Source organism: Triticum aestivum, chromosome 6A (genome assembly GCF_018294505.1).
Source record: "Triticum aestivum cultivar Chinese Spring chromosome 6A, IWGSC CS RefSeq v2.1, whole genome shotgun sequence".
Taxonomy (NCBI): domain Eukaryota; kingdom Viridiplantae; phylum Streptophyta; class Magnoliopsida; order Poales; family Poaceae; genus Triticum; species Triticum aestivum.
In genome coordinates, this window is record NC_057809.1 from 614,741,830 (window position 1) to 614,752,321 (window position 10,492).

Below are 10,492 nucleotides of genomic sequence, written 5' to 3' on the forward strand. Positions count from 1 at the left end.
TTCACCTATCCGTGTTACCAACAAGGATTATGAATTCTCTGTTGATCCTGATATAATTACTTTGGTTGAATCTGATCCTTTTCATGGTTATGAATCTAAAACTGTTGTGGCACATCTTACTAAATTAAATGATATAGCCACCCTGTTCACGACTGATGAGAGAATTCACTAGTTTTTTATCCTTAAAATATTTCTGTTCTCATTAAAGGGTGATGCTAAGATATGGTTTAATTCTCTTGATCCTGGTTGTGTGCGTAGTCCCCAGGATATGATTTATTACTTCTCTGCTAAATATTTCCATGCTCACAAGAAACAAGCTGCTTTAAGGGATATATATAATTTTGTGCAAATTGAAGAAGAGAGTCTCCCACAAGCTTGGGGAGGCTTCTCCAATTACTTAATGCTTTGCCTGGTCATCCTCTTAAGAAAAATGAAATACTTGATATCTTTTATAATGGACTAACCGATGCTTCCAGAGATTATCTGGATAGTTGTGCTGGTTCTGTTTTCAGGGAAAGAACACCGGATGAAGCTAAAATTCTATTGAATAATATGTTGACAAATGAAAATAATTGGACACCTCCGGAGCCAATTCCTAAACCAACTCCGAAGAAGAGGGGTATTCTATTTCTCAGTCCTAAAGATATGCAAGAGGCGAAGAAATATATGAAAGAAAAAGGTATTAAAGTTGAAGATGTTAAGAATTTACCTCCTATTGAAGAAATACACGGTATTAATTTACCGCCTATTGAAGAAACATATGATCTTGATCCATCACCTATTGAAGAAACTCATGGTCTTGATAACCCGGCACAGGTAGTAAAGGTAAATTCTCTCTATAGATATGATAAAGCTGAAATCCCATTTACTAAGTTTGCTAGCCCATGCTTAGATGAGTTTAATAAATTTATGGCTAAGCAACAAGACTTTAATGCTTATTTTGGTAGACAATTGAAATAAAATTCAAATATGCTTGAACACTTGGGTGATTATATGGCTAACGTCAAAGGTGAACTTAAACTTATTAGTAAACATGCTTCTATGGTTACCACTCAAGTAGAACAAGTACTTAAAGCTCAAAATGATTTGCTCAATGAATTGAGTAGTAAGATAATCATAATGATGTTAGAGTTATGACTAGAGGTGGTAAAATGACTCAGGAACCTTTGTATCCTGAAGGCCATCCTAAGAGAATTGAGCAAGATTGTCAGAGAAATAATATAGATGCACCTAGTCCTTCTAAAAGGAAGAAAAAGAAAAGTGATAGGACTTTGCATGCTTCTAGTGAACCTGTTATTGAACCACCTGAGAATCCAAATGATATTTCTATTTCTGATGCTGAAACTCAATCTGGTAATGAACTTGAAACTAGTGTTAAGGATAATGTTCATGATGATGCTCAACCTAGTAATGATAATGATGTAGAAATTGAACCTGTTGTTGATCTTGATAACCCACAATCAAAGAATCAACGTTATGATAAGAAAGACTTTGTTGCTAGGAAACATGGTAAAGAAAGAGAGCCTTGGGTTCAGAAACCCATGCCTTTTCCTCCCAAACCATCCTAGAAAAAGGATGATGAGGATTTTGAGCGCTTTGCTGAAATGATTAGACCTATCTTTTTGCGTATGCGACTAACTGATATGCTTAAAATGAATCCTTATGCTAAGTATATGAAATATATTGTTACAAATAAAATAAAGATACCGGAAGCTGAAATTTCCACCATGCTTGCTAATTATACTTTTAAGGGTGGAATACCTAAGAAGCTTGGAGATCCCGGTGTACCCACTATACCATGCTCCATTAAAAGAAACTATGTTAAAACTGCTTTATGTGATCTTGGAGCCGGTGTTAGTGTTATGCCTCTCTCTTTATATCGTATACTTGATTTGAATAAGGTGACACCTACTGAAATATTTTTGCAAATGGATGATAAATCAACTGCTATACCTGTCGGTATTTGTGAGGATGTGCCTGTTGTAGTTGCAAACGTTACTATTTTAACGGACTTTGTTATTCTTGATATTCCCGAGGACGATAGTATGTCTATTATTCTTGGAAGACCCTTTTTGAATACTGCAGGGGCTGTCATTGATTGCACTAAAGGCAATGTCACTTTTCATGTTAATGGTAATGAGCATACGGTACACTTTCCGAGGAAACAACCTCAAGTACACAGTATCAATTCTATTGGAAAGATCCCATCGATTATATTTGGAGGTTTTGAATTTCCTCTTCCTACTGTCAAGAAGAAATATGATATTCTTATTATTGGGGATGTGCATATCCCCATTGAGGTAACATAGTGTTATTTGAAATTTCTTCGGTTCCATGTTATTCGGAATGAGTTCTTTAACAAGACTTGATCAACCTTGTTAGTGGATTCCTTTTGATGAGCATGAGATGGATGAAACTAGAAAGCACAACCTTTTGTACCCCACTTTTACTTTCTGTTATTTATATTAAATAAATAAAAATAAATATTTTTTGTCTGTTATCTGATTATCCGTGCAATATAAAAATACCCCGAAAATAAAAGTTCTCCAAATGCCCTGAAATTTAAATATGATTTTTTCTAGAATATTTGAGAATATTTGGCACTAAGAACACAGCAGGGGGGTCAACCACCTGCCCACGAGGGTGGAGGGCGCGCCCCCTGCCTCGTGGGCCCACGGTGGCCCTCCTCCACTTATCCTTTCACCCACACACTCCTTCCTTCCCCAAACACGAATATCCAGCTCAAGCACGAGTTCTAGCTCATCTTGCTGCCATTTTCGATCTCCTTGCTCAAAGCACCTCTCCCAAAACTGCTTGGGGAGATTGTTCCTTGGTATGTGACTCCTCCATTGGTCCAATTAGTTTTTGTTCTAGTGCTTTATTCATTGCAAATTTTTGCTGCTTAGGTGACCCTATTCTTGAGCTTGCATGTCAAATTTATATGGTCAAAAGTAGTTTTGATGCATGATATAGGACCTAGGTACTTGTAGGAGTAGTTGATATCAATATTGAGTTTGGTTCACTTTTATTTTGAAGTTACTAAAAAATTCAGAATTTTTCAGAAGAAGAAAAATGCTTAGGAAAATGTTCCAAGGTGGTTCCTCAAGGAAGCAAGGACCCAGGCTTGCAATGCGTGATGCTGATGAAGAGCCACCAAGAGACGCTCCAGTGCGTCCTTGTGAGTGGCCTTCTGAAAATTTTATGGATCGAGCAGGAATTAAGAAAGAATTCAACGCATATTTGCGTAACGCCGATCTTGTGAGCTTCGAGGAAGAGAAGTGCATCTAGTATCACAATCTCACTAGTACCTTTGTGAGGAGGTTTGAATTTTCATCTTCACGTAATTCTCCAACTGTCCTGTTTGATCTGTATGAAAATTCTTATACTATGGACTTAGAAGATTTTACCACTGCTTGCAAACTTCCACAATGGGGTAGTATAAGGGATCCTCGCAAATCTGAATTTAGAGATTTTCTTGCTAGCATAACTGCGGGAGAATCTAGAGATATAACACAAGCCACCATAGGGAGCATTCACTTTCCTGCTATACATTATTTTGCTCTCTTAATAGGTAGATGCATTAATGGTAAAGATGAGGCATGTCACATGTGTGTCCCTGACCTCAGTATTCTTAGGAGTGCTGTGTTAGGAGATAAATCTTATAATTTGGGAGCCATTGTTGCACGTAGGTTGCATCTTAATAGATTTAATGGAGATTTCTTTGAAGGAATTTATGCAACCCGCATAGCTAATTTTCTTGGTATAGCCATACGCGTAGATGATATTGAATTACCTCCTGCTTACCTAGACTTTAATGCTATGGTTCACCACCGGTTTGTCGAGAGGAATGAATCACCTCTCCAGTACCGACTAATTTTTGACAGACGCCATGCTGTCCATATTACTCTCCCTGCTCCTGCCTTCTTTGATCATCAGGCAAAAGGAAGATATACTATTACCAGAGAGGAGGCAGATGAGTACGAGAGGAGAGCGGAGGCCGCTCGTCGCCATGCTGCAGCTCAGCAGGCGATAGCCGCTGCATCGCAGTATGACCCCAGCTACTATTATGGATATCCGCCAAGCCAGCCGTGGCCATAGACCAACTTAGGCCAAAAGCCTAAGCTTGGGGGAGTACGTATTTCTCACCGACATTACATTTATGTTCACACACCCATTGCTAGATGTCGGTGCTCACACTTTTTCATTTGTATCATCCATGCTAGTTTATTTCCTTTTTATGCTTTCTTCTTGTGTGTTTAACAAACCTTAAGAAAAACCAAAAAAATTAGTTGTAGCTTTTAGCTAGTTTTAATTTCCATGCTTGTAGTAGTAATTAAAAGGAAAACTGTAAGTGCATCTAGTGCCACCCCTAGTTGGTTTTGGAGTATTGACGACAAACCTAGTTGGGGGACTAATGTGTTTGTGAGAATTGCAGGATAACACAGGTAGAAGTCCCTCATTGATTCGGTTTTACTACCAGAGATGACCCCTAAAAATGTACGAAGACATTGAAGCCAATGGTGGTATATGAAGATATTCACATTGAAGACTATGACAAGAGAAGACACCACGTGAAGCCTATGGAACTCGAAGACTTAGATCTTTCGTAGTTCTCTTTCTTTTGTGTTGAGTCACAGGAACCATCGTACTGTTAAGTGGGGTTCAAGAGAACCAGTCAGAATGACTGAAGTGATGCCTAATTCAAAACCTATGTCTTCGAGTGAAAACTATGAGAGCAAATCTTGTCCAGAGTCGGACAAGTCAGCTTTGCTTGTAGCCCAAGTAAAGTTGCCGTGTGAGTTTGAAATCTGACCGTTGGAACACGTGTCAGTTCCTTAGTGACCCAGGGTCATTTCGGACAAATCAGGTAGGGTTTCCCAGTGGCTATAAATAGTCCACCCCCTACAACCATAAACGGTTGGCTGCTCAGATTTCAGTGCACGACTTTTGTCGTTTGAGAGCAACCCACCTCGAAGCCTTTGAGAGAAAATTCCTAGCGAGGAGAAAAGCCCTAACCACCCAGAGCCAGAGAGAATTGGGCATCACTTAAGTCTTCTTGTCTGAGTGATCTAAGGACTTATTACACTTGAGGACTGTGCATCCTCCAGCCGGTTAGGCATCGCGTTCTGAGCATCCAAGAGACATTGTGGATTGCCGGTGAACGAAGTCTGTGAAGGTTTGGGAGTCTACCTTGAAGACTTACCAGAGTGATTGGGCGAGGTCTGTGTGACCTTAGCTCAAGGAGAATACGGTGAGGACTGGGTGTCCTGAGCTGCGTGTTCAGGACTGGGTGTCCTTTGGTTTAAATACCTAGCCGCTCCAACCAGACGTACAGTTGTCACAGCAACTGGAACTGGTCCAACAAATCATTGTCTTCAACGAGTCACTGGCTTCATCTTCACTTACTTTTACTTACTGTTACTCATTGTGAAGCCATTGCATGCTTGCTCTATCTTTAGTCTTCACAACGTAACTGTATGATTTGTTTGGCTTCATAACTTCTTCCTACCTGATCCTTATTACACTGCAGCTACTTGTCATTGTGCTTTCACTCTATTGAATACTTGACCATAGCTTACCTAGTGTAATCTAACTTCCGCTGCATAGTGATAGGCTTATCTCTACTGTTTGTCTTCATAACTTCCACGTTTTGAAGACTTTCATAAAAATCGCCTATTCACCCCCCTCTAGTCGATATAACGCACTTTCAATTGGTATCAGAGCAAGGTGCTCCCTTGTTCTGTGTGATTCGGTTTAACCACCTGGAGTTTTAGCTATGTCGACTGCAGGGATAATCAAAGTCTCTGCTGCGTGCCCCGTCTTCGATGGAACTGAATATCCCTACTAGAAGAATAAGATGCGCATGCATCTTGAAGCCATTGACGTCGACCTATGGTATGTCATCGAGAATGGCATTCCCAAGGCTGGAGAAGGTGTCACTGCTGCTGATGTCAAGAAGTTCACTCAACTGGACTCTACTGCCAAGAATATCATCTGTGGTCATCTGACCAAAGGACAGTATGGCCGTGTGAGTGCCTTGAAGACATCCAAGCTGGTCTGGGACTGGCTCTCCAAGGTCAATGAAGGCATCTCAACCTAGAGAGATCAGAGAATCAGTGTTCTTCGCAACCTCTTCAACCGCTTCAAGCAAAATGACAATGAGAATGTCCAGCACACATTTAACCGGCTCACTGACATCATAAATGAGCTTCAAGCCCTCGGTGCTACTGAGATCACCAAACATGAAATCGTCAAGATGCTGCTGAGATCACTTGATAGTTCGTTTGACATCCTAGCCCTGATGATTCAAGAACGTCCTGATTTCAAGACACTCGATCTGTCTGACATACTTGAGAGGCTCAACACACATGAGTTTCAGCTTTCTGAGAAAAGAGATATCTACGGTCCAAACTATGGGCGAACTCGTGCCTTGAAGGCAAGAGCTGTTTCCTCATCTGAAGAAGAATCTGACGGCAGTTCTGATGATCCTGAAGACATTGGAAGGGAACTTGCAATGCTAGTGAAGAAGTTCCAAAAATTCACCAAGAAGAAAGGCTTCAGAAAGACTTCACGATCAAGCTCAAGGAATGATGAAGCTTCTGCTCATGACTACAAGAAGAAAACATGCCACAAGTGCAAGAAAACTGGACACTTCATCTCTGAGTGTCCACAGTGGGACAATGAGAACAGAAGGAAGAAGAAGAGCAAGGAATATGACTCTGACGACAAGAAGAAGAAGAAATACTCAAAGTCTTCTTCCAAGTCTTCCTCAAAGTCTTCATCACACAAGAAGAGCTCATCTGGCAAGGCACGTGCGTTTGTTGGCAAGGAAATGGATTCAGAGGAGGAGTCCGCTTCTGAGGAGGCAGAGGTGGAGTCTGAGGAGGAGTCTGATTCTGGCATTGCAAGTCTGGCTACAGCATACGTCGCCAAGTCCATCTTCAACACTGAAGACAATGACTTCATCACCAACACCGATGCAAATGACAAGGACGACTCCACTCCTACCTACTGCTTCATGGCACGCGGTGCCAAGGTAAACACACGCACTACTCACTATCAAACATCTAGTGACGATGATTCTGATTGTGATTCAAAACCCAGCTACAAAACACTTGCTAAAATTGCAACTGAACAACAGAAAGCCATGGAACATATTCAAAAACTATTAGACAGAAGCGATGATCTGTTGGGTGCTGAAATGACTCGATCTGAATCCTTAATTGAAGACATAAAAAATCTTCACGTTAAGCATCAGGAACTTGAAGATCGTCATGATACTCTCTCAACAACTCATGAAAAGCTTTCCTATGATTATCTTCAAAGGAAGCAAGAACTTGAGAAATTGAGAGCGGCTCATGAAGATCTTCAAAAGGAAAACGAGTCACTTCGCGCCGAACAGATCAGTTCCGCTCAGGAAGGATTTGAACCACCATGTCTTAAATGCATTGAGCGTGATAATGCTACTTCTGTTGCTGAATGTTCCACTGCTACTGCTGTTGCAATATCTTCAACTGTTGATGTGGTAACTAACCCCTCTGCTGAGGATACCACCGCTATTGCTGATGAGAATGCTAGGTTGAAGACATTGCTTGAAACAGGGATGTACAAAAGTCTTAAAGGACATCAGACATTATGTGATGTCCTCAAGAAGCAGATTCTGAACCGAAACCCTAGGAAAGAGGGTGTTGGGTTCGTAAGGAAAATAAATGCAGATGGCTCTTACTGGAAACCTGAGCAGTACCCCAAAACCACATGGGTTGCTGCAAAGGAATCTTCAGCAGATCCATCCAATCTATCTGGCTTCACTTGTGCTAACCCCATTATCATTGATGAATCCTTTGATGCAAACTATAAACTGTTTAAGAATCAGAATGGTGAAGTGTTTGCCAGGTACATTGGTACTAACTGCAGGAATGGACCGCCTATGAAGAAGATCTGGGTTCCGAAAACGTGTTTGGAAAATCTTCCTGTGAATGTCTTCATGACACCTCACATGAAGAAGACAAACCTCAGACCAAAGGCTTCATACGGTCCAAAGGCTTCATACAGACAGAGGACTCACCTGAGTCGCACTAACGCAAATGTTTTGCAGGGAAACCATACTCAGGCATATGAATATGAGAGCGGTTCATCAAACCGCCATGTTCATATGACCAAGAATTATTCTGCCTATTCTTATGAGTACTATTGCCCACCTGCTAGACTGTTTGCTAGGGCTCCAAAGCCAAAATTCTCAGATGCTGCACTTAGACTTATTGCTTCTAAGCCACCCTTGAAGATGTGGGTGGTTAAGAAAGCTTAACTCTCTTTTGCAGGGAAAGGTCTCCAGCAGAAAACCAAAATCTTCTGACGCTATTGCTGGGGACCTTAAAAATCTTGTAGGGCGCAAGATCAAATGCCCGAATGGCATCACTATGTATTTCGTTCCTGAATCGCATGCTACTCTCCCTATTAGTCCTAATCTGGATCTAAGTTTTCATAACCCACTGGTTCGTCAAATGTTTTTGCTTCACAATTCTCTTCGTGAAGCCTATCCCCCTAACTGCACTGTAGGGTACGACACCAGCGTCTTCAGAGTCTTCAGAATGGATTATTGACAGTGGGTGTACAAATCACATGACTGGCAAAAGAAGCCTTCTTATGGACTCAACCTTACGTCCATCCGACAAGAGCCACATCACATTTGCTGACACTGGTAAAAGTAAGGTATTGGATCTAGGTAGAGTTGCAATCTCAAAGGATCAACACATGGATAAAGTCATGCTTGTTGAATCCCTTGGCTTCAACTTAATGTCTGTCTCAATGCTTTGCGATTTGAACATGGTCGTAATATTTGGAAAATATCGTTGCCTGGTACTAATGGAATCTGACAAGTCTCTAGTGTTTGAAGGGTATCGGAAAGATGATTTGTATGTGGTAGATTTCTCAGCAGGGCCACAGCTTGCAGTATGTCTTCTGGCAAAGGCTTCAGAATGCTGGCTTTGGCATCGGAGGCTTGGGCATGCTGGCATGAGGAACCTCCACACCCTTGCAAAGAAGAAGCATGTCATAGGCATCGAGGGCGTCAAGTTCAAGAAAGATCACTTATGCGGTGCCTGTGAAGCAGGGAAGATGACGAGGGCAAAACATCCCTCGAAGACAATCATGACCACTACTCGACCCTTCGAACTGCTTCACATGGATCTTTTTGGTCCCACTCACTACTCAACTTTTTCCACTACTGCTTGCCTCTATGGCTTTGTCATTGTTGATGATTACTCTAGATATACTTGGGTGCACATAATCCTTTACAAGACTGAAGTGCAGGATGTCTTCAGATGCTTCGCCAATCGAGCTATGAACAATTATGGCGCCAAGATAAAGCACATCAGAAGTGACAATGGCACTGAATTCAAGAACACTGGCCTTGATACATATCTTGATACCTTGGGCATCACACATGAATTCTCAGCTCCGTACACGCCACAGCAGAATGGCGTCGTCGAACGCAAGAACAGAACACTCATTGAGATGGCCAGAACGATGCTAGATGAATACAAGACTCCAAGAAAATTCTGGCCTGAAGCCATTGACACTGCATGCCATACAATCAATCGTGTTTATCTTCACAAGCTTCTGAACAAGACATCTTATGAACTCCTAACTGGCAAGAAGCCAAATGTCAGTTACTTCAGAGTATTTGGCGCAAGGTGCTGGATCAAGGACCCACACCACACCTCAAAGTTTGCACCAAAAGCACATGAGGGTTTTATGCTTGGATATGGAAAGGATTCGCACTCCTACAGAGTCTTCAATCTCTTTCATTACAAAGTGGTTGAAACAGTGGATGTGCGGTTCGATGAGACCAATGGTTCACAAAGAGAGCAACTGCCAAATGTGCTAGATGAAGTTCCAGCTAGTGAATCCATCAAGCTTATGGGAACTGGAGAAATCATACCTTCTGAAGCTCATCCTAAAGAAGAACTCATCATCTCAGCACCTGATCCACATGAAGACAATGCTCAGCCTGAAGACATTCCTCCCAACAACAACACAGATCAACAAGAGCAAAGTCTTCACCCTGTACATCCTCGTGTTGCCAATGAAGTGCAGATTGACAGAATAATTGACAGCATCAATGCACCTGGTCCACTCACTCGTTCAAGGGCAACTCAACTGGCAAATTTCTGTGGGCACTTCGCATTCGTCTCAATTTCAGAACCCAAGAAAGTTGAAGAAGCCTTTATGGAACCTGAATGGATTCAAGCAATGCAAGAAGAGCTTCAACAGTTTGAGCTGAACAATGTATGGGAACTGGTTAAGCGTCCTGATCCACGGAAGCACAACATAATAGGCACCAAATGGATATACCGCAACAAGCAAGATGAGCATGGTCAAATTGTCAGAAACAAAGCTCGCCTCGTTGCTCAAGGATATACTCAAGTGGAAGGCATTGACTTCGATGAAACATTTGCTCCTGTGGCTAGACTTGAAGCCATACGTATACTGC